Genomic DNA, 21,872 nt, shown 5'->3' on the forward strand with positions numbered 1-21,872 from the left:
TCATTGTATGGTTTGCTATTTCTCACAACGAAGCATCCCCAAATCCAATTGCTTAAAACAAGTCATTTATTACTGCTTGTGCATCTGTAGGTTGGGAGGAGGTGGTTGATTCGGGTTGGGCTTGGCTGGAAGCTTCTGCTTCAGGCTGAGGCTGTTGGACAGTTTCTTATTGTGCAACTGTGGGCTGGGATGGGATGCCTTTGCTCCACATGTTTCTCATCCTTCTTGGACCAGTCGTTTACACAAGAAATGTCCTTCTCATTGTGATGACTATGACCCAAGACAGAAAGCAGAAACCCACAGACCTCTTAAGGTCTAGGATTAGGTCTGGCTCACACACTGTCACTTTCATTTTAATTTTTGGGACAAAGCTGGTCACTCAGCTAAACTTAAAGCCAAGAGACAGGGAAATATACTTCTACTCTTCCTGGAGAAACTAAAGAGCCACATTGTGAAAGGTGTGAATATGAAAAGAATTAGACTAATAATGAAAACACCACCCCTACCATCATCATCATCATCATGGATCACAACTGTATAAGAATTGAGTAGGTTCTGAGTGTATATGTTCTGTTTGAGAGATGGCTACTTTTAGTTAAACCCAATGTTTACAATAGAATGAGGATGAAAAATCAAATCCTCTGTTCCTGGGCTTTGATTTTATTTCCTCATGTGTAAAACAACAGGTTTTGACGAATCTCTATGATCTCTATGATCCCTTCTAACTCCATTCTAGGTTTCTATTATTCTTCCCCCATCATATTGCTTTAAGTTATAAATGTATAAAAACATAGTCAAATGAAATATCTGGTCTAATGTATATCCTATAACAAATTAATGGAGAAATACTTAGGAGAACTTTTAATATATAAGTTTTAGAAACTCCAAGGATATGCTAAAATTTTTAAAAAATTGACTTGTACCCTTTAAAAAATATATTTTATTTATTTATTTGACAGAGAGAGAGATCACAAGTTGGCAGGCGGCGGGGGAGGGGGCGGCAGGCTCCCCACTGAGCAGAGAGCCCGATGTAGGGCTCAATCCCAGGACCCCAAGATCATGACCCAAGCCGAAGGCAGAGGCTTAACCCACTGAGCCACCCAGGTGCCCCTGACTTGTTCCCTTTACAGACTGATCACAGCTAAGACTTTTGAGTCACCTGGGTCTAATACATATTTAATATCCTCTTTATATAAAGGGAAACATGGGTGGAATATCATTATTATAATGCCTGGCAGTTGAAAAAGTTCTCTTTTAACAAATGTGGATAAGACTTTTAAGCATTACTTGAAACAGCAGACACTGAGGAAATCCATTTAGGCAACCACAATGTGAGGGTTTTTACATCCCTAAAATCCTTCCTTCTCCCAAACCCTCTCTTTTACAACAAGGACTGCCACTTCTGGGGACGTTTTTATGATGAGTGGGGATATGGAAGCCACGGAAAGGGCAGGGGTTGTGAAGGAAATGATTGGCAGCATGCCATTGCTTCATCAGGCTGTAGTGACAGGAATGGCTGACGACAATGTGATGGCCACCTGCCCCTTTCCTTGTTCCAGCCAGGCAGTTCCTTCGATAAAGTCTTCTCCTGTAGCCTTCTGTCTTCTCTTAATTTTTATTTACTTTGTTTATAATAGGACATTTCATTTGGATATTCATGAATGGATATTTTGCTCCTATATTGCCTACTTGTGTATTACTGAAATCTTTTTGCTTTCTGGGGTTACTGTGCCTTCAAGACTTAACTCAAACTGATTTACACCAATTACATATGTCAAAGGAATCCAGGATCCTTCCCATTAACTCCCAGGATTCAAGGGTTCTTAATTTTCTCCCAGCTACCCTGGCTCTGTGTCCCTGCTGCAGAGGATGTGCCTTTCTTTTCTGTAACATTTTCTTCCATTGGGCACACTTTTCCTTCTATTCTTCTCTCCTCCTCTGAGGTTCCACAGACACGAGGCTGAGGGATAGATAAATTTCACTAAGATGCTGAGAAAGTGGAGGTGGGTGAATTTACATGTAATACTGTAAATGATGTAACAGTAAGTATCAGAAAGCCCTGTAATTAAAAGTCCTTCAGCTGTGTTCCATGACCAGGCCTTTCTCACAGAGAATCTCCTTCAGCCCGTGGTTATCTTATGAAGCTTCTTTCTCTGCTGTACCTTGGCTGCCTCTCAGAAAACAACAAAAGACTCCAAAGCTAGTGCATACAGACACTGTCTGTCATCACTACCCTAACCCAAATACCCAAGTGATGTTAGGTGCACACAGATCACAAAGTACTTTATGAAACCAGAGGCTTCTCTTCTAGGACTATTTCAGCAGCACAAAACCTTGAAATGGCAGTGCTCTGTTTGTTTGTTTGTTTTGTTTTCCTTAATCTAGGCCAGCTCAGATGCTTTGGTAGGATTGTCTTTGAATATGGACACGGCCAATGCTACTCTACCACCCCTCATTATTCCCACACCATTGTTCACAGCAGGGGTGCTACAATCATTGTGTTTTTTTATTATTTTTCTGGAAAACACTTTTATTTCTTATACAGATAAATATGATACCTCTGACACAGAAAAAAGACCATTCTTAGTATATAAAATAAGTCATCACAGTCCAGACATTGAGTCAAGGATGCTGGGAGAATGTTGTAGAAGTAGTCCAATTTGCGCCTACAAGTCCATGACATGTAGGTGATTGAGGAAGAAGAATCTGGACATACACATTGGCTTGGGCTGAAGAGAGCTTTGGATGACAGGCCTTTCCTTTGAATGATCCCCATCACTTACAAAACAAATGAGCACCAAACCAATGATGGTTTTTGAGTAGAAACTTTTTCATCTTTACAATTTTTCTTTAGAGAGATATTTCATGAACAGGATGGAGCCAACTGGGGTGGTCAAATGAAGACAGAAAAATCCATAGAAAGACTATTGCAGGAATTTCTTTGTATGCATTGTGTGTATATAATAGATACCGAATTGAAGCAATTTCTTTTAATACCTCAGTTATTTGCTGGGCCTCTATAAAGGACTGGGAGCCTGTTTGATTTTATTGTTTCAGTGAATTGAGTAATATCATGTGGGTTGAAAAAGTTATTGCCATTACTTTTTTGTGATAACTCTCAAAGAAACCACGAGAATTTAGGAATTGGAAAGATCTTGTCCACTAATATTTAATAATAAAAATACTTCGATATTTTCTACAGAGTACTAAATTTGACTTCAACATAACTAAAGGGCATATTTGCAAGGGTTTATATGGCAGTTACAGAGTGGCTGTCAGAGCCCCTCAAGGTAAGCCACAGCCAAGATAAGATCAGAGACGATTTTCCATTACAACCATCTCCCAACAAATGTCACAATCCTGAGTGTTGTGAATGGTGAAGTTGTCTTCAAGAGGAATGGAATCCCCTCAATTCAATACGTCACCTCCTCCATCCAGAAATCAGCCTCCACACACTGCGTGTGTGTGGTCTGATGTTTGGGGAGAAGGGAAAAGGCATGAGGATAGAAAGCTTTCATTTTTTTACCTCTCAATTTTTCGTATTGTTTTCACTTCTTCATATGCATAAACTGATTTTATGATAAACATATTATCAAAACAAATAAGCAAAATGTCATCCATTGCACAGAATTATTCCTACTGCTTGATAGTTATTTGACCAAGGCTTCTAAAATTAAGTTGAGAACATGAAAAGCATAGCAGCTGTTTCAGACTTTGGCTTTGATACTGTTGGACTGTTTGGAAGTGGAGTGGAAGTGAGTAGCCGCTAAGGGAAACTGTATCTAATACAACATTTGGAGCTTCAGTCTATAGTTTTTGGCCTATTTCAACTCTCTCAAGAGACCACCTGGTAAGGTAAATCAACTTTAGTAATTTAATTCAATTAGGGTGAAGTCTGAGTTAGAGTTGTCTTGTACCAAATTCTGCTTCAGCATCAGGATATTGGATATACATTTTCAGTTTTGATCTACACACTGAATCCTAGAAAAGAGAAAAGAGAGAAATGTACTTGTATTAGGTGTGAGGGAAGGTGCATGTACTACATACTTGTTTTTATCCAGGCCCCGTGATTGGGCTTTACTTAAGTTAATAAGTTAATATCCATTGATATCCATGGGTAGATAAGGAAACAAGTTCAGAGTGGTTGGGTAGTTCACCAAAAATCACACAATAAGTGACAGAATCATCTCTTAGAATCCTTTTTTATCTTTAAAGTCATGCTTTCCCCTGCACAACGTGTTCCTCATTGGTTAACATATAACCCATTGTGATTTATCTGAAGTAACTGAGTACTATAGCCTAGAAAAGGCAGAGCCATCATGGTGGGCATTATAACCACACTGTCTCTTTCTGCCACCAGAGCTCAGCTTGCCAAAATTCTTCATGGAGGCTGGACATTTTGGTGAAGAAGCAGTTACCAAATATGTGTGTGTGGGGGGGATCATTTATCTATTTTTTAATGAATTGGTACGATTTCTCAGTCTGAGCAGAAAGTAAGCATCCTGCCAGAGAAACACAGTTAGGAAAGACTAATGAAAACAAGTTCTCAGTGCCTTCAAAATTGTCTGATGCAATTTTGGTTGGCAGTCCAGGGAGAATGCTGTTTTTCTGTAGAGTTTTCATTATGGTCACTGCGCAAATAACCACTTGCCTACCTCTCTGACTTTGCATGCTCACTGTCCTTTGGGTTCAGAAATAAATTCTAGGCTGCATTTATTTTATTTTTTTAAGATCTTATTTATTTATTTGAGAGAGAGATCAAGCAGGAAGTTGGGGAGGGGCAAAGGAGAGGGAGAAGCAGACTCCCCACTGAGCAGGGAGCCCTACAAGTGTCCCTTACATGGTGTGGGGGGGTACTAATCCCAGGACCCTGAGATCATGACCTGAGCTGAAGTCAGACCCTTAACTGACTGAACCACCCAGGTGTCCCTCTAGGCTGCATTTAAAGTGAGAGAATAACCAGAAAAATTGCATATGAATTAATATAATTAAGTATGTTCTAAGAGCCAAAGTGAGCTATTGATTTGGTCGCTTGCAGCTGGAAGACAGATCGGTGCAGAGGATAGAGCAGCCGGCAGAGCTCATGCTCCACAAGAATGTGCTTTCCTTCTGATTATCTGTCTTCAGCTCGCAGCCCTCGCTTCCCGAATGACTGACTCTGCACAGGCTCCAAAATGGCCAGGTCTCCACTGCCAGGGCAGAGATTTGTGCCAATCACTGTACCTTGAGAATTGAGATGAAAGTGCTTTCCCCCTAAATTACTTGAAAAATTGCCTCAATTTCCTTTTTCATTTTTGCTCGATGAGGCCTGGCCTTTAGTTGAGAGGGTCTAGCCCAACTAGGCCATTACTGAGAGAGTCCTGCGAGGGCCATTCCTAAAATGTCATGTGGAGTCATTGCAGCCCACTTTAACTGGGATATTATCGCTTTGAGCTTTTGTAGTTTTCTTCCCTCTGGGGAGCCCAAGCCTCTTGGCAAATTTCGAAAGCATTGAATGTATGCAAAATGGATAATGAAGAGAACGATGAAAAAGTTAGGTGCCCCATATTTATAAACATGAATACGCTTAATTCAGATTTGTTTTTCATGTTACACTTTCTATGAAAAGGGTTCTCATCCTCTTAAATAAGAGGGTTCCTGTCTAAGAAAAGGCTAAACTTTTCAGTAAGATCCTATTGAAGCTATTGCAATTGATCCAGTTTTTATATATGCAAATTTCTTAAGATCTGACACAGTGACTATATTGTATATTAAGTGCCCACTGTATGACACATGCTTTGCTTACCTTTTTTCACTAAATTCTGAAAGACAGCTTATCAGGCATTTCCCCTCACCTTTTTATAGATTGCCCAGCTCTAGTCCATAATCTCTGTTGGAGCAGAGATGGTGGCCAGTTCATTCACTGCTGTATGCCCAGAAACAAACACAAGTCTTGGTTAGGTACTTAATGAGTATTTGGTGAATTAACGCTAACCCTCAGGAGATGTTCGTTAATAGTTTGAAACTGAACTACTTGATGAAACTGAGGATCAGCAAAGTTAAATGACATACCCAAGGTCTCAAAACCATTAAATAATGGGCCAAAATTAAAATCAATTCTGCCCCCCCTGTGTAAGAACAATTTAGACCAGAACTGTCAAGAACCCTTCCCATGGACCATTTCTCTTGCTTTTCTCAGCACCTCTGTGAGTGGCTATCATTCCTGATGGATTATTAAGCCTGTTTGATCTTTCTGGGACATACTTCCTCCCAATTTACAAATTTGGTTCTTCCAGAAGTGAAGCAGGAACATTTCCCTAGTCAGGCAGAAATGGCAACTTGCAGAATCTCTCCTGGGGGTGATTGAGAGATTTATTTCTGAGCGACATTATCTTCTGTGCCTGAGGGATGGGTGGCCCTCATGTTCTCTTTTCTCTGCCTTTGGCAGATGAAATCATGTAACAGCCCTGAGTACTCAGAGAACTAGTCCAAGGTGGAACTAAGGCCTTTTCTGGGATTAGCTAGTTTTTCGGAAACCAAGTGTGAAGGAAGGAAACATAGCATCCCAAAATCCGAGTGAAACCAGAGCTGAGCTGTGCATTTGTTTAGGAATTTCATTAACAAGATGAGAAGAGACTAGCCAGGAAGGAAGCCAACAAATAATGAAAAGCTACAGGGATTTTGGCTTATGACAAAATTTGTTACATATCCATAAATCCCTCAACATGTAGATTCCAGGATAGGACAATGATCAATAATGTGAAGGAATGTGGGAATTAGGGAGGGGCTATAAATTGTCAGTCAGTGGAGTTTTCAAATATAATGTAGGTCTTTCTGTGATTTTCAAATTTAGGTCTTAAATCATCCAAGTAAATAGGCTTCATTGTATATGTTTAACTCTTCTAATTAATTCCTTTTTATTTTTATTTTTTTAAAGATTTTATTTGTTTATTTGACAGAGAGAGATCACAAGTAGGCAGAGAGGCAGGCAGAGAGAGAGAGAGGGAAGCAGGCTCCCTGCTGAGCAGAGAGCCCGATGCGGGACTCGATCCCAGGACCCTGAGAGCATGATCTGAGCCGAAGGCAGAGGCTTAACCCACTGAGCCACCTAGGCACCCTAATTCCTTTTTATTTAAAAAATGCATAATTGAGGAGAAATAGAGCTATCATTATGCTTCTTTACTGTAACAGTTGGTCTTTTGATCGCTGGACCAAAGGCCAAAAGACCCTTGTCTTAATATGGAATCTTCCCTTACTAACTAAGTTGTCTCAGAAGGTCCTTTCAGTGTTCAAACCTTAGCTCCTGTTCGCAATAGTAGTGTAGCACTGTGGAGGCCATTTCCTTGGATTCTTAACTTGCCTGGAAGCACTAACTACCTGTCTGAATTGGCGTGATTCTTAGCTATTCCGTGCCTCAGTTTCCCTGTCTCTAAAATGAAAAGAATACTAGCATCTACCTCACTGTTTATCTGTAAGAATGTCATGATCCTCACAACACATAAAGCATGAAACAGGGCATGGTACAATGTATGTGTCGCAGTTGGGGGATGGAGACTAACACAGCTCTATCCCACAGTTGTAGGGATCAACTGAAAACTGTGTGTATGTAATGTGCATACAGGCCTAGTAAGTGAGAAGCAGTGATTATCATGTAATTTTGCCTTTTTTGTCTGCTTGCCCATTATCCTCAAATTGTTTGGTGAATGCCCAGTTCTCCTTAAAGAAATAGGGCCCTGATATCGGGATCTCTGTATGGAATTTTTTTTTTTTATTCTTTAATATCACTCAACAATATTTATAATCGTTGGCTGTTTTCAAAGCCCTTTTAAAGATACCTCAGTCACTCCATGAGGCACTCCTGAATGGTACATATTGTTGTAATTCTTCCCTCACAGATGAAGGAAGTAGGACTCACAGAAGTCATTTAGTCAGTATTCCTCAGAGGCAAGAGTGGTAAAAGGCAGATCTATGTTATGAACCTAGATCTTTCCATTCCAGGGTCCATGTTCTCCCCACGACACCGGGCTGCTTCCCGTGTTTCCTGACCTCTCACTCAGACTCAGTCAGTCTGAACTGTGCAAGGCACTGAGCATGATCTGGATCACTTTCCTAAAGAAGACAGGAGTCTAGATCCATCCTGGGATTGATTGAGGGAGCCTCCTTGGCCCCCCTGCCCCATTCTGGGGCTTCCTTGGCCCCCCCATCCCCATTTCCCTCTAGCTCTGGCCGACCCTGGTGCTCGCTTCCCCCAGGTGCTGTTGCATGGACACAGGGATGGCCCAGTGAAGACTGAGGACTCAGAGCAGCAGCTGGAGCCAACCTCTTTTTATAACTCCCACTTAGCTGAATTATCACAATAATTGTGCCCCATCTATGCTGTGTGAGGTTGCCCTCCGAGGGCAGGAGGCCAGCAGCTAATCAGCTGTCCTTTGCCTCTCAGAGATATTTGAGCACCATGCCTTAGCAGTTCAGAGCTGGCCTGTGCCCGGATCTTCGGTGTCCGCCTGCGTCTCTCTATTCCGGTGCAGGCAGGCTCAGCTCAGCTGAGGTGAGGGTCACAAGGCACCACGCGCTCTCAAATCACTCCACAGTAATACTCTTTATAGATCCTATTATTGTCAGTAGAAAACAATTTTGAGGCCTGTATGTGATTAGGGCAGATGGCCAGCTGGAGGCATTTGAAGAAAATATCTTTTTACATTTCCTTTTATTGAATTTGGAGAATTCGTGGTTTAATGCAGAGTTTTGTACTGCATGTCAATACAGCAAAACTTGGAAGAAAATCTTTTAAAACTACAGATGGATCTTGGAAAAGCTTTGATTAAATAGTTGTTAGCAAGTCACATTTCCCTGCACTCATCATAGTCCTTTCTCTAACGGCAGTAATTCTTACCTTTGATTTCATTATTTTATGAAGGAAGACAGAAGGGAGAATGAAATGCAATTTAATGAGTGTTTTATACATCCGATATGCAAAAAGAGAGACCTAGAAGACACAAAATGAACCAGCACACTGCCAAGCTTTTTAGGCATGAGATTTTTTTAAATTGAAAATCACTGGTTATGGGATTAATAAATGGGTTTTCTGATTAAAATGTAATCAACCTTCAACATTATTTCCTCTTTATCCTGAAGACACTCATGCATGCTGTGTGCATAGGCAACAAATCAGGAAATTCCTGGGGATAGGATTTCACTCTTCCTGTTCTTACAGTGAAAGGGTATCTAATAGTGTAGGGTGATAGTGCTTTGATTGTGTTTACAATTATAAGTCTTCTCCCTTCTAGAAACTCAACTGCACACCCATAGAGGGCAGAGGCTGTGAGTTCAGTGTCTTCAGTGTTACCCATGCTTTGAATGGAGCTTGTGTCTCAGGCATGAGGCCAGGGGAAAGCAGAGGGTTTCTACATGCCCAAAGGCTTTAATACACAAGCTGTATGGCTCATATTCAAACACAGCTATTTGGTCCTTTAATTTGTGGGATGAGTACTACGTAAGGTTTCGAAATGGAAAGATGAAAAAAAAAAAAAAACTATAGAGCAAGAAGGGTCTATTTTTTCATAAGTTCCGCAGAGGCAATTTTGATCTAAATGCTATTTCTTCCCATCTGTGGTGGACATAGCTAAGTATTTACCAAAATATGTTCCTCCCCTCTCTATTTTTTAATGATTTTATTTGTTTATTTGATAGAGAGAAATCACAAGAAGGCAGAGCAACAGACAGAGAGAGAGAAGGGGAAGCAGGATCCCTGCTGAGCTGAGAGCCAGATACAGGGCTCAATCCCAGGACACTGAGATCATGACCTGAGCCAAAGGCAGAGGCTTAAACCACTGAGCCACCCAGGCACCCCTGTTCCCTCTCTTTCCCAGCACTCAGCTAGAACTCATTTTCCAGTTGCCCTTCCAGTCTGGTATAGCCAAATGCCTGACTTCGAGTGATTGGAATATGAGCAGCAGCGATGTTTGTCATATCGAGGCCTGGCATAACAAGTCTCCCACACGTGTTCTTCCATATTTTTCCCATTTTTTGCAGACTTTAAGCAACATGTGTCAGACATGACAAAGTCATTACCAGTCTGGTCCCCTGAATGGCTGCGGGGAGAAGTTTGCTCCCACCGGCTTGAATTACCCTGAGCCACCTTGACCTACCGCATCAATGAGAAATTTCTGTTCCTTGGAGGCATTACTTGTTTGCCACCGCAGACTCACACATCCTCACTAATTCATCTGCAGCTGCTGAGCTGGGATTAATAATACTTTTAGGATAAAAATATCACTTGAGTGAGATTCTCAGCAGCATTGGTAGGGCGCATACCTCCAGAGATAGAAGAGACCGTCCTGATGTGAGATTGAAGGTTCTACCTCGACTGTAGCATTTCTCACAGTGCTGTTCAGTAGAGGTCCGAAACAAGCCGAGTGGGCCATAGAGGCTGCCGAAGACCCACTGCCGAATTAACGTTGAGGGATAAAAAAGCAATACTCAATGCTGTGCAAAAGCTTTTGATTTTGATGAAATCCCAAAAGTTCATTTTTGCCCTTGCTTCCCTTGCCTTTGCAAAGGAAACAGTTAACAAAACCAAAAGACAACTGACAGAATGGGAGAAGATATTTGCAAACGACATATCAGATAAAGGACTAGTGTCCAAAATCTATAAAGAACTTAACAAACTCAACACCCAAAGAACAAATAATCCAATCAAGAAATGGGCAGAGGACATGAACAGACATTTCTGCAAAGAAGACATCCAGATGGCCAACAGACACATGAAAAAGTGCTCCATATCACTCGGCATCAGGGAAATACAAATCAAAACCACAATGAGATATCACCTCACACCAGTCAGAATGGCTAAAATCAACAAGTCAGGAAATGACAGATGCTGGCGAGGATGCGGAGAAAGGGGAACCCTCCTACACTGTTGGTGGGAATGCAAGCTGGTGCAACCACTCTGGAAAACAGCATGGAGGTTCCTCAAAATGTTGAAAATAGAACTGCCCTATGACCCAGCAATTGCACTACTGGGAATTTACCCTAAAGATACAAACGTAGTGATCCAAAGGGGCACGTGCACCCGAATGTTTATAGCAGCAATGTCCACAATAGCCAAACTATGGAAAGAACCTAGATGTCCATCAACAGATGAATGGATCAAGAAGATGTGGTATATATACACAATGGAATACTATGCAGCCATCAAAAGAAACGAAATCTTGCCATTTGCGACAACATGGATGGAACTAGAGCGTATCATGCTTAGCGAAATAAGTCAAGCGGAGAAAGACAACTATCATATGATCTCCCTGATATGAGGAAGTGGTGATGCAACATGGGGGCTTAAGTGGGTAGGAGAAGAATCCATGAAACAAGATGGGATAGGGAGGGAGACAAACCATAAGTGACTCTTAATCTCACGAAACAAACTGTGGGTTGCTGGGGGGAGGGGGGTTGGGAGAAGGGGGGTAGGGTTATGGACATTGGGGAGGGTATGTGCTTTTGGGTAAATTGGAAGGGGAGATGAACCATGAGAGACTATGGACTCTGAAAAACAGTCTGAGGGGTTTGAAGTGGCGGGGGGGGTGGTAGGTTGGGGTACCAGGTGGTGGGTATTATAGAGGGCACAGCTTGCATGGAGCACTGGGTGTGGTGAAAAAATAATGAATACTGTTTTTCTGAAAATAAATAAATTGGGGAAAAAAAAAAAAAAAGCAATACTCAAGACTGCGGCAGGAAAAGCCAGAGGGCTCTCAGACGAATAGATGAGCCATTTGGGACTCTGCTGTGGAGTGGGCGAGGACTGGGGGAGCTCAGAGCACCAGTGATATCCCTGTGTATGTGTGGGTGTAAGCGTGTATGTATGGGGATGCCCAAAACCATAGATTTCTTTTCCACCTTTTCTTACAGCTTTCTCTTTGATTGCCTTCCCTCAAGCAGGTGTACCCAAGGGAAGCAAGGGTGGCATATTAATTCCATCCAGTAAAAGCAGAAGGTGGGTCTCAAGAGAGTGTGTGCAATCAATTTTGTTGTTGTTGTTGTTATAGAGGATATGGAACTTACATCAGTTAGGAGTTATTTAGTGCATTTGCTTGTATTTTTTTAAAAAAATGCCTCAAGTTTTCTGCTTTCTAACCTTGTGCTTTTTAATCTAGAGAATTATAGTTTTCATTCTGAGGCCAAAAATAATGATTCACTGTCAAGAGTAGGTTTTTTATTTGGCGAGTCATGAGAACTAGAGGCAATTTGAGATTTTCATTTTTATCACTCTACATAAAAATCTGATTAGCAAGTACTTTTCAGTGATCTCATTGTCTTTCAGAATCACCTCTGCTTTCTTTTATTTTAAATCATGCTCTAATTTTTAAAGGAGGCTGCCTGTTTTGGGGTCTCTTTAAAGCTCGCTGCTGGTCTACTGATAGGAGTTCATAAGAAAAAAATTTTTTTTTTTTCCTTCTGACTGGCAAAAGAAAAGAGTGAGTTTTTTCTAATGTGTGCACATGTGTCCATCCTATGATTTATTGTTGAATTAAAAAGTCACAAACAAAGTCCCAGAGAGTAGCTTTTCATTTTCTTTTCTTTTTTTTTGTTTGTTTGAGCCAAATCTTTAAAAGTAATTAAATATCTGTTAGATCTGGCAGCACTGTGCTCACATTTCTGCAGGCAATAAGTAATTGGCTAGACCTGGGTAGAGGCTGCTTCCTTCAGTTCGCTGGTGGGCGTCTTTGCCAGAATGCCTCCCACTTGCTCACTGTAGATACATATATATGTTATGTAGGTTGCTTCACTCATGTATGATATTTTGCTGATCTGTGTATATATTTGAGTTTGTGACCTTGCATTTAATTGTTAAGCTGTGGTTCTGTGTTTGTATTCCTAAATGTATATAATTGAGAAATCAGTTAGTCTAAGTCTGTTTATCTGAAGGAGGTTTTGCCCTAGTATCCATAGATGCTAGGTGGTTTCGGACCAGAAAAGAAACCTCTATGGCATTCTAACTTATGAAAATGTATGTCAAAATTAAAACTGAAATATTAGCAGTGTATTAAGAGATCAAGAAGTACTTAGTCAAGCATTGCAAGAAACATTAATATGAAAAATATATCACTGTAATTTATTATATTAACAGATCAGAGATAAAACATAAACATCATCATTTCTTCTTTTTTTTTTTTTGAAGATTTTATTTATTTATTTGATGGAGAGAGATCACAAGTAGGCAGAGAGGCAGGCAGAGAGAGAGGGAGGAAGAAGGCTACAGAGAGCCTGATATGGGGCTCGATCCTAGGACCCTGGGATCATGACCTGAGCCAAATGCAGAGGCTTTAATCCACTGAGCCACCCAGGTGCCCCAAACATCCTCATTTCAATAGAATATAACAAAATTTATATTCATGATTTCAAAAAACAGAAACCCTCTTCTCATATTAGAATTGAAGGAAATTTCTTTAATTTCATAAAAAACATCTACTAGAAATCCAGAACAGATAACACAATTAATGGTGAAATATTAGGTCTGTTTCTCTCAGGTTCAAAAGTAAGATAAGGAAGCCTATGGTCATTGTTGGCATTCCAGGTTGTGTGAAAAGTTCTAGCTAATACAATAAAATGAGGGGGGAATGAATGTGTATAAATACTGGCAAGTAGGAGAAAAAACTAGTCGTGTGTGCGGTCTACCTAGAAAAATAGAGAAATCAATTAGTAACATCATAATAGTATGTTTAACAAGGTGGTCAGATACACAAATGGACAATGAGTTCATCAGTCATGCCTATGTAACATGTAATGAAACTTGGATCAAAACCCTCGAACAGATTATGCTGAGTGTAATATGTCAAGCAGAGAGAGTCAATTATCATATGGTTTCACTTATTTGTGGAGCATAAGGAATAGCATGGAGGACATGGGGAGTTAGAGAGAAGGGAGTTGCGGGAAATTGGAAGGGGAGATGAACCATGAGAGACTATGGACTCTGAAAAACAATCTGAGGGGTTTGAATTGGTGGGGGTGGGTGGGAGGTTGGGGTACCAGGTGGTGGGTATTATAGAGGGCACGGATTGCATGTAGCACTGGGTGTGGTGAAAAAATAATGAATACTGTTGTGCCGAAAATAAATAAAACTCAGCATTAAAACACACACACACACACACACACAACCCTTGAACAACTTGAACAATGAGTTTCAGAGAGTTTGTGAACTGGTGAGCACATTGACATGCTAGGAGGGTGAGATATCCTGAGAGGGTAGAGAAACTCTGCATCTTACTTCCCCCATACCTTGCCCTATGCATCTCTTCTATTTGGCTGTTCCTGGAGTGTATCCTTCAGGATAAAGATGCAATAGAAGCATACTGCTTTTCTGGTTTTTATGAATCATTCCAGCAAATTATTGAACCTAAAGGTGAGAAATGGGGGAATGTGTGAACCCCTGAATTTGTCTTCAGTTGGGCGGAAGTGAGAGTAGCCTGGGGCTCCCATTTGCAGCTGGTATCTGAAGCGGGGCCAGTCTTGTGGGACTGCGCTCTTGATCTGTGGGATATGCGCTGATCTAGTTAGTGTCAGAATTGAAATGGATTGTAGGACACCCAGTTGGTTTCAGAGAATTGGAGAATTGGTTGTTGTTGGAAAGACACAGTGATGGTTAACAAAAAATAGTAAAAAATGTCTTCAGAGGAAAAAAAATGTTACATTGGCATGTGTGAAAAATTGAGCAAAATTATCAGCATGCAAAAATTAAAAATTGGTAGTCAAAACAGCTACCATCAAAAGAGCTACCTCAGAATGTCACAGTCAAAATATTATGTATTCATATTTACAGTCATTACACAGTCTTTTTCAAGTGTTATTGAGGTGCACAGAGCATAGCACTATTTTGATTTTTGAGGGATGTGGTCCCAGAAAGTTATTTATTGCATAACATGAACCCTATCCCACATAAAAGATTCTTGACATATAAAGAAATACATCAGAACTTGTTTGCATATGTGGGCAAGAAGGATAAAATATAAAGAAGAAAAGGAATCCTTGGAATGAGGAGACTCTAATTACAAATTAAAATGCTATAGTATTCTGTAAAAATTGTCTGGAACAAACGGAAAGAATATATGCATATGCATGTATCCGCCTATTCCCACAAGTGTACATACACACACAGCAAAGACTGCACAGGGACTCCCAGGAGCCTGGCGGTGGCAGAGGGAGTAGGAAGGGTGGGAAATGGTGCCAGTAGGGATCGGATAGGTGGGAGAGACACACATGCCCCTTTTGTGTATCCTTCTGTATTATTCAAATTACCTTAAAATTAAATAAAATTGAGAAAAACTAAAACCTTATTGTTATTCACGTTTTATAAATACAGAAACTGGAGTTCTGAGTAGTTTAGCACTTATTTGCAGAGCTGACTTAGATCTTCTTCCCAAGCCCCTGCTGTACCCCACTTTCAGGCATCAAAATCGTAAATCATTCCTATTGAAGGTCTGTCCGTTCCATCCAGGTAGGCTCATAACATTTTTAGATAACAAACAGAAATGTAAGTTCTAGGACAGGAGGAGAGTGGATTCATGAAATGGTTCTCTTAACCTGATGAGTAGAAAATGAAACCAGATCATCACATGTACCTGTACAATACTTACTATTCTTGATAAATTGTCTGGCTTTCCTTCCAGTACATGAAGTCAGGAAGAGAGAGAGCTGGTAGTTTGTTTTCACATAGCATTTTGCAAGTCTGTCACTTTTTCTTGGGGGTGGGAGCGTGGGTTCTCACTTATCTTTTCTAAGGACAAGTGATGGGTGTACACCCTACCCTTGAACTTGCTTTTCCTGTTTCCATAAAATGGAATAGAGTACCAGGTGCCAGACAAAGGCTTTGTGTCTGATATTTCTATTTTTTGATGATGGAGATTGAATAAAAGCAAAAGTAGCTGTATTAATTATGCCATGCAGCAGGTGAACCAAAAAAATGTGTAGGTGGCACATTTCCTTCCCTAGGGTATTTTATGACAGCAATAAACCTGTAAAAGGACTGATATGCGATGGAAACACTGACACGGCTTTCAGAACGGCGATGCAAATGACACCACAATGATTATAACTCTATGACATGTTTTCTTCTCATTTGATTTAAAGGATTCAATTAAAAAAAAAGATGAGTTTCCTGTCTTTACTTGGAGTGGTAAGGAAATTCCCAACAGGGTTTGAAATTCAGAAATAAATGGACTGCCACTATCATTAGCAATCAAGGACAACAGCAACAAAAACAAATCCCCTGCCATGGTTATCTACTTACATCGCCAGAAGCAAATATAAGTAGAAGAACCTGACTTAAGCCTTTTATCCAAGTTGACTTGTCCTGTTTTCTCTTGCTGCCTCCTAGCCCCTGTAGTCCTTTGCTTCCATAACTGTTCACTGCTCCCCTTCCAACCATGCCCCAGTGCCTTCTCAGAGGCACAAGTCTATGGCGATTTGTTTGCCAGGGGGAAAAAAAAGTCTGCTCTCCTTCAGAGCTTTGCAATGAGCTTGCTACAAACTGACCAATATTACCTCTTAAACCCCAAAAGCTTTCTGATTCAACGGGCTTCCACCTCTATTCTTACTTGTACTTTTTTTTTCTTTTTATTTTGTTTTATTTCTTTTCAGTGTTCCAAAATTCATTGTTTATGCACCATAGCCAGTGCTCCATGTCATACGTACCCACCACCAGGCTCACCCAACCCCCGACCCTCCGACCCTCCAAAACCCTCAGTTTATTTCTGAGTCCACAGTCTCTCATGGTTTGTATCCCCCTCCGATTCCCCCCAACTCACTTCTCCTCTCCTTCTCCCAATGTCCTCCGTGTTATTCCTTACGCTCCACAAGTAAGTGAAACCATATGATGACTCTCCGCTTGACGTAGTTCACTCAGCATAATCTCCACCTCTGTTCTTCCCTATCAATGCAGTGTACTGAGCACCCATTGCCTTCATCCATTCTGGGCACTACAGAATGAGGACAAGACTTCCCATCCTAAAGAAGCAACCAAGAGCACTTGCCAAATAAGCTGTACACATTGCTGTTGGCTATTTTATGTTAGCCTTACTTTCTCATTAATATTTGGGAGACAAATGACAAATGTCATTTAGGATGACAGCTAAATGGAAAAGAAAAGTGAGGAAGGAGAAGTATTTTGTAAAATGTGAAATGGAAAAGAAAGCTTTATTTCTATAATGAAGAAACACAGAAGCTGGGGTTAAAAGCTGTGACAAGAGCGCTGAAGAACAATTTTCTCATGACCAAATTTTCTATTAGATCCTCCTTTTGACAAGAAGAAATGCAAATTGTTCAGGCTTCTGTATCCTTTCCCATAATCCCCCTGACTCTATGGAGCCCCTTCTGGAAGCAGGGATGCTGCTGACACACAGGGAAGGGAGGCTGGAGTTCAGTAGGGCAGAGAGGGTAGAAGGAAGAGTTACACTGATAGATATTTATGGGGTAGAATGGCCAGAAATTTCTAATGATCACACGAGAGGGGAATCTAGAAGGGACACAAAAGAGTCTGCGATAACGTCTTTATTTCTGGTTTAGGCAAAGACTTGGATGTGCAGTGCAATTCCCTGTGATACTGACATAAGAACCCCAGGAAGGAGTAGGGTGAAGCTGAAGAAAATAGACTATTTCACTTTATAGTAATACACATTTGTGGTGTGTAAGGGTACATTGATCAAGCTTCCAAATGTAAGGGTGAGATAATCAAATTTACTTTGTTTAGCAAAGAGAAGGGAGGTGAAAGCCCTCCCATGCTGTCCTCAGGGTGTCTCCATGAAAGTATAGGGATCCTCATCACATGTCTGATCTTGTACTCATCAAGCAAGGTCATGAACCTTCTGACTTTGAAACTGTAAAAGCAACCTCCAGGAGGAACTTGGAAGTCCCTCAAAAGAGATACATGAGATAATCACACACAAATGTGTGTCCTCTGATCGCTAATGGAGCTATTATGTTTATGAATTACATTTATGAATTAATTTAAGCAACTACGTTTATGAATTAATTTAAGCAAAATTCTCTCCAGATTTTGTAGAGAGGTTCCTGCTATCTTCACAGGTATGTAATCTGATCATACTCAATTTCAAATGGCTTTCTCTCCTCTATTGGTACAGAAGGGGCTTGCATTGGTAGGATTGTTTTATTTCCCCAACAGTTAGTCATGAAATATGTAAGTGGAGATGTCCAGAAAGCAAACGTTATGGATTTGATATGATTGGCTTATAAAACTGGAAAGAAAAGGAAAGTAGAATTAGATTTCTGAGGTCAGGGTGAGACCACAAAAAGATGCTCACGGAAGAGACTTAGAAGAGTCCATAGAGGAGGAAGAGGAAGAAGGAAGGTCATCAACCTGCTCATTGTGCTTCTCTGTGCCTAGACATAGGACAGTGTTTGTTGAATGAATAAGTGAATATTTTTAGTATCTTCCTTGGCCTGAAGTGAGGAGAAGAGACACTGATCTGAAGTAGAGGAACCTCTCACTATGACTTGGTTTGACTCTTGCTTCATATCTCAAGCTGTCACCTTTTCCCATTAGCCAAGAGTTTCTCTCCCTCATCTCTGTCACAGAGACATAGAGAAGACGACCTCAATAGGCTGGGAACTCCATCATCTGCTAATCAGCTTTTTCTTCCTCCATATAGACTGATTTGGTGGAGATGCATTCTACCTGCATTATTCTATCCCTCAGTCCAATTTACCTTCATCCAATCCACACATATTTTCTAACTTTCTCCATGAATAATTGTCTTAATATTTTGTGTTTTAAAAGTATTTATTTCAAAACGGATACATAAAACATATATTTGTATATATGAACAGTAAAACAAATATCCATGTAGCCACCATGTAGTTTAGCAAATAGAACATTCCCAACTCCGGACTCTTTGGAAGCCTGTTGCCTTTCCCTTATCCTGGTACCTTCCTCCCTTTGTCAGAGGGAATCAGTATTAGGAACTATGTGTTTATAACTCCTTTACTTTCATTATAGCTTTATGTGTATAATATAACAAATATAGGATTCAATTTTACATTATTGGAAATTTATAAAATGTTACTTTCTATTTGACTTCACACTACTCAACATGACATTTTTGAGGTTCATGATTTTTTACAGGCAACTAAAATTCACTCATTCACTCTGTTGTATACTGTCGGGGACCACCTCCGGCCGAAAGTCCCCGCCATTACAAGATGGCGCTTGGCTCACTGCCAGCAAAATACGCTGCAAGTAAACAACGAACGTTCTGGTGAAGCTCGCCTAAAGGAGGACATAGTCATTGGCTGTTTCAAATTTAATCAGCATAGTAACAGGACTCTCATTGGCTCTCCCCATTGCTTGGCCCCTTATTGGTCACCCTGCTCGCTGATTGGTCATGTAAACGTATATAAGTGTGTAGACTTGCGGAAATAAAGAGAGAGAAGATACATCTGAACCGGGGCTTCTTGTCGTCCTTGCGGGTCGAGGGTGACAGTATACTATTCCAGTATATCACAAATTCATCTATTCCCTGCCCAACTAGATTTGAGTTGTGCCTGGTGTATTTCTGCTGTGAACAAAGCTGCCAAAGACATTCTGGAATGTGACTCTTGGTGCACATTTGCCAGAATGGTGTGTAGTTAGGAATAGAATTGTTGACCACAGGATTCTTTGGCTTTGGATACATTTATCTTTACAAGATAGGGCCAAACTATTTTCCAGACTTACTGCACTAACTTACACTTCTATCAGTGTTATATGAGAGTTTTCATTGTTCTATGTTTTCACGAATGTATACCTGTGGTGGACATTTAAATCTTTCTTTGCATTTATGTATTATTTGAATTGAATAATGGATTGCAATTCAAGAGAATCATAAGAGTTGTAGAGTGAAAAATAACTTCAATTTCTCTTTCCAGAGGCAAAGAGTGTTACTAATTTCTAGCTTCTCTTTCGAGATCAGTCTATGCAAATCCAAGGAAGTATGTGTGTATGTTTACATGTATGTGTGTGTGTGTGTGTGTGCACGCACACCTGTTTTACATAAGTGGTATGCTATACACACTATTCTGCACCTTTGTTTTTCTATCCAGTGATAAATTATGGAGATTGTTTCATATTAGTATATAATGAACTCTTAAGTTTTTTAAAAAATGTGTACTAAAATAAATTCAACTTATAGAAGGTTGAAAGAATAGTTTAGAGAACTTTCTTATAATCTTTTCCAAGATTCACTGATTTTTCCTACTTTGTTACATTTGCCTTATCATTCTATTTCTCAAATATTTTTATTATAATTTTTGAACATTTTGAGAGTAATTGCATATGCCATGCCCCTTTACCCCTTATATTTTACTGTGTGCTTCCTAAGAGCAAGTCTACTTGCTAATATAACCAATGTACAGTAACGAATTCAGAAAATACAATGTTGATACACAAATTATTATAAAGCCAGTACTGCAATTTAGTGATGGTCCCAAAAAGCACTTTATAGCATTTTTTTTCTTTACAGAATCCAGTCCAGAATGAAAAGATACATTTAACTTGTTCTTTTTATTCTCCTTTATTCTGGCATAATTTCTCAGCCTTTGTTTATCTTTAGTGATGTTGAGACTTCCAAAGAATTAGGCTAGATATCTTAGAGAATATCCCTTGATTTGGGTTTGTATGATCATGATTTTTGCTGGAATGGGAATTGGGTGACATTGTGTCCATCTAAGATATTACATCCCGAGACAAAGAATGTCTGTTTGCCTTTCATTGATGATGTTCATCTTGCTAATTTGATTAAGGTATTGTCCACTTGTGCCATTATACAGTTATTAATTTTCCTTTTGTGATTAATCAGTAATTTAGGGGGAGATATTTGAGAATGTATTCCTGCTCTAGATATTAGCATCCATTGATGATTCTTGCCTTAGTCAGTTTTAACTCTGATGTTTGCAAAGTAGTTATATGTTTAAAATTCTGTCATTGCTTGCATACTTAGTAGTCAGCACTATCCTATAAGAAATAGTTTTTTCCTGGGGCGCCTGGGTGGCTCAGTGGGTTAAGCCGCTGCCTTCGGCTCAGGTCATGATCTCAGAGTCCTGGGATCGAGTCCCGCATCGGGCTCTCTGCTCAGCAGGGAGACTGCTTCCCCCTCTCTCTCTCTGCCTGCCTCTCTGCCTACTTGTGATTTCTCTCTGTCAAATAAATAAATAAAAATCTTTTAAAAAAAAAAAAGAAATAGTTTTTTCCTTTAATCTCTCTCTCATTCTTTCATTCATTCATTATCAGTACCATCTCATGGTTCTTTGTCTTATTCAATGGATTATAATTTGTCACCATTTCCCACATTTGGCCAGTGAAAGTTCCTTCAATTTTTCTTTTGTATCTATTTTTATTAAGGACTTTGTGTGTGTGTGTGTGTGTGTGTGTCACACACACAATAAAATTCTTCCATTTAAATCGTACAGGATATCTATCACTGCAATCAGGATTAGAACTGTTCCCTTATTCTAAAACACTTTTGTGCCCATTCCTTCCCACCATCCAACTCTGGCAACCATTGCTGTGCTTGCCATCAGTTTTGCCTTTTTCTGGAAGTTGGTCTAATTGAAATCCATTTGAATCCAACTTAGTAAGGATTAAAAAATACATATTGCTGGATTGGCTAACATTTTGTTTAGAATTTTCACATGCATATTCATGAATGACATTGTATTTAAATTTCCTTTTCATACCTTCCTTACCAAGTTTGAGGACCAAGTTACTATAGCTTCATAAAATTATTTAAGAAGTATTCCCTTTTTATAATTCCCCCCACACTGATGTATAAGATACTGGAATAATCCATTCCTCTAAGTGAATAGAACTCATCCATTGGCCTGTTGTCTTCTTTATGAGATTTTAAACTACTGAT

Source organism: Neovison vison, chromosome 5, assembly GCF_020171115.1.
Source record: "Neovison vison isolate M4711 chromosome 5, ASM_NN_V1, whole genome shotgun sequence".
Lineage (NCBI taxonomy): Eukaryota > Metazoa > Chordata > Mammalia > Carnivora > Mustelidae > Neogale > Neogale vison.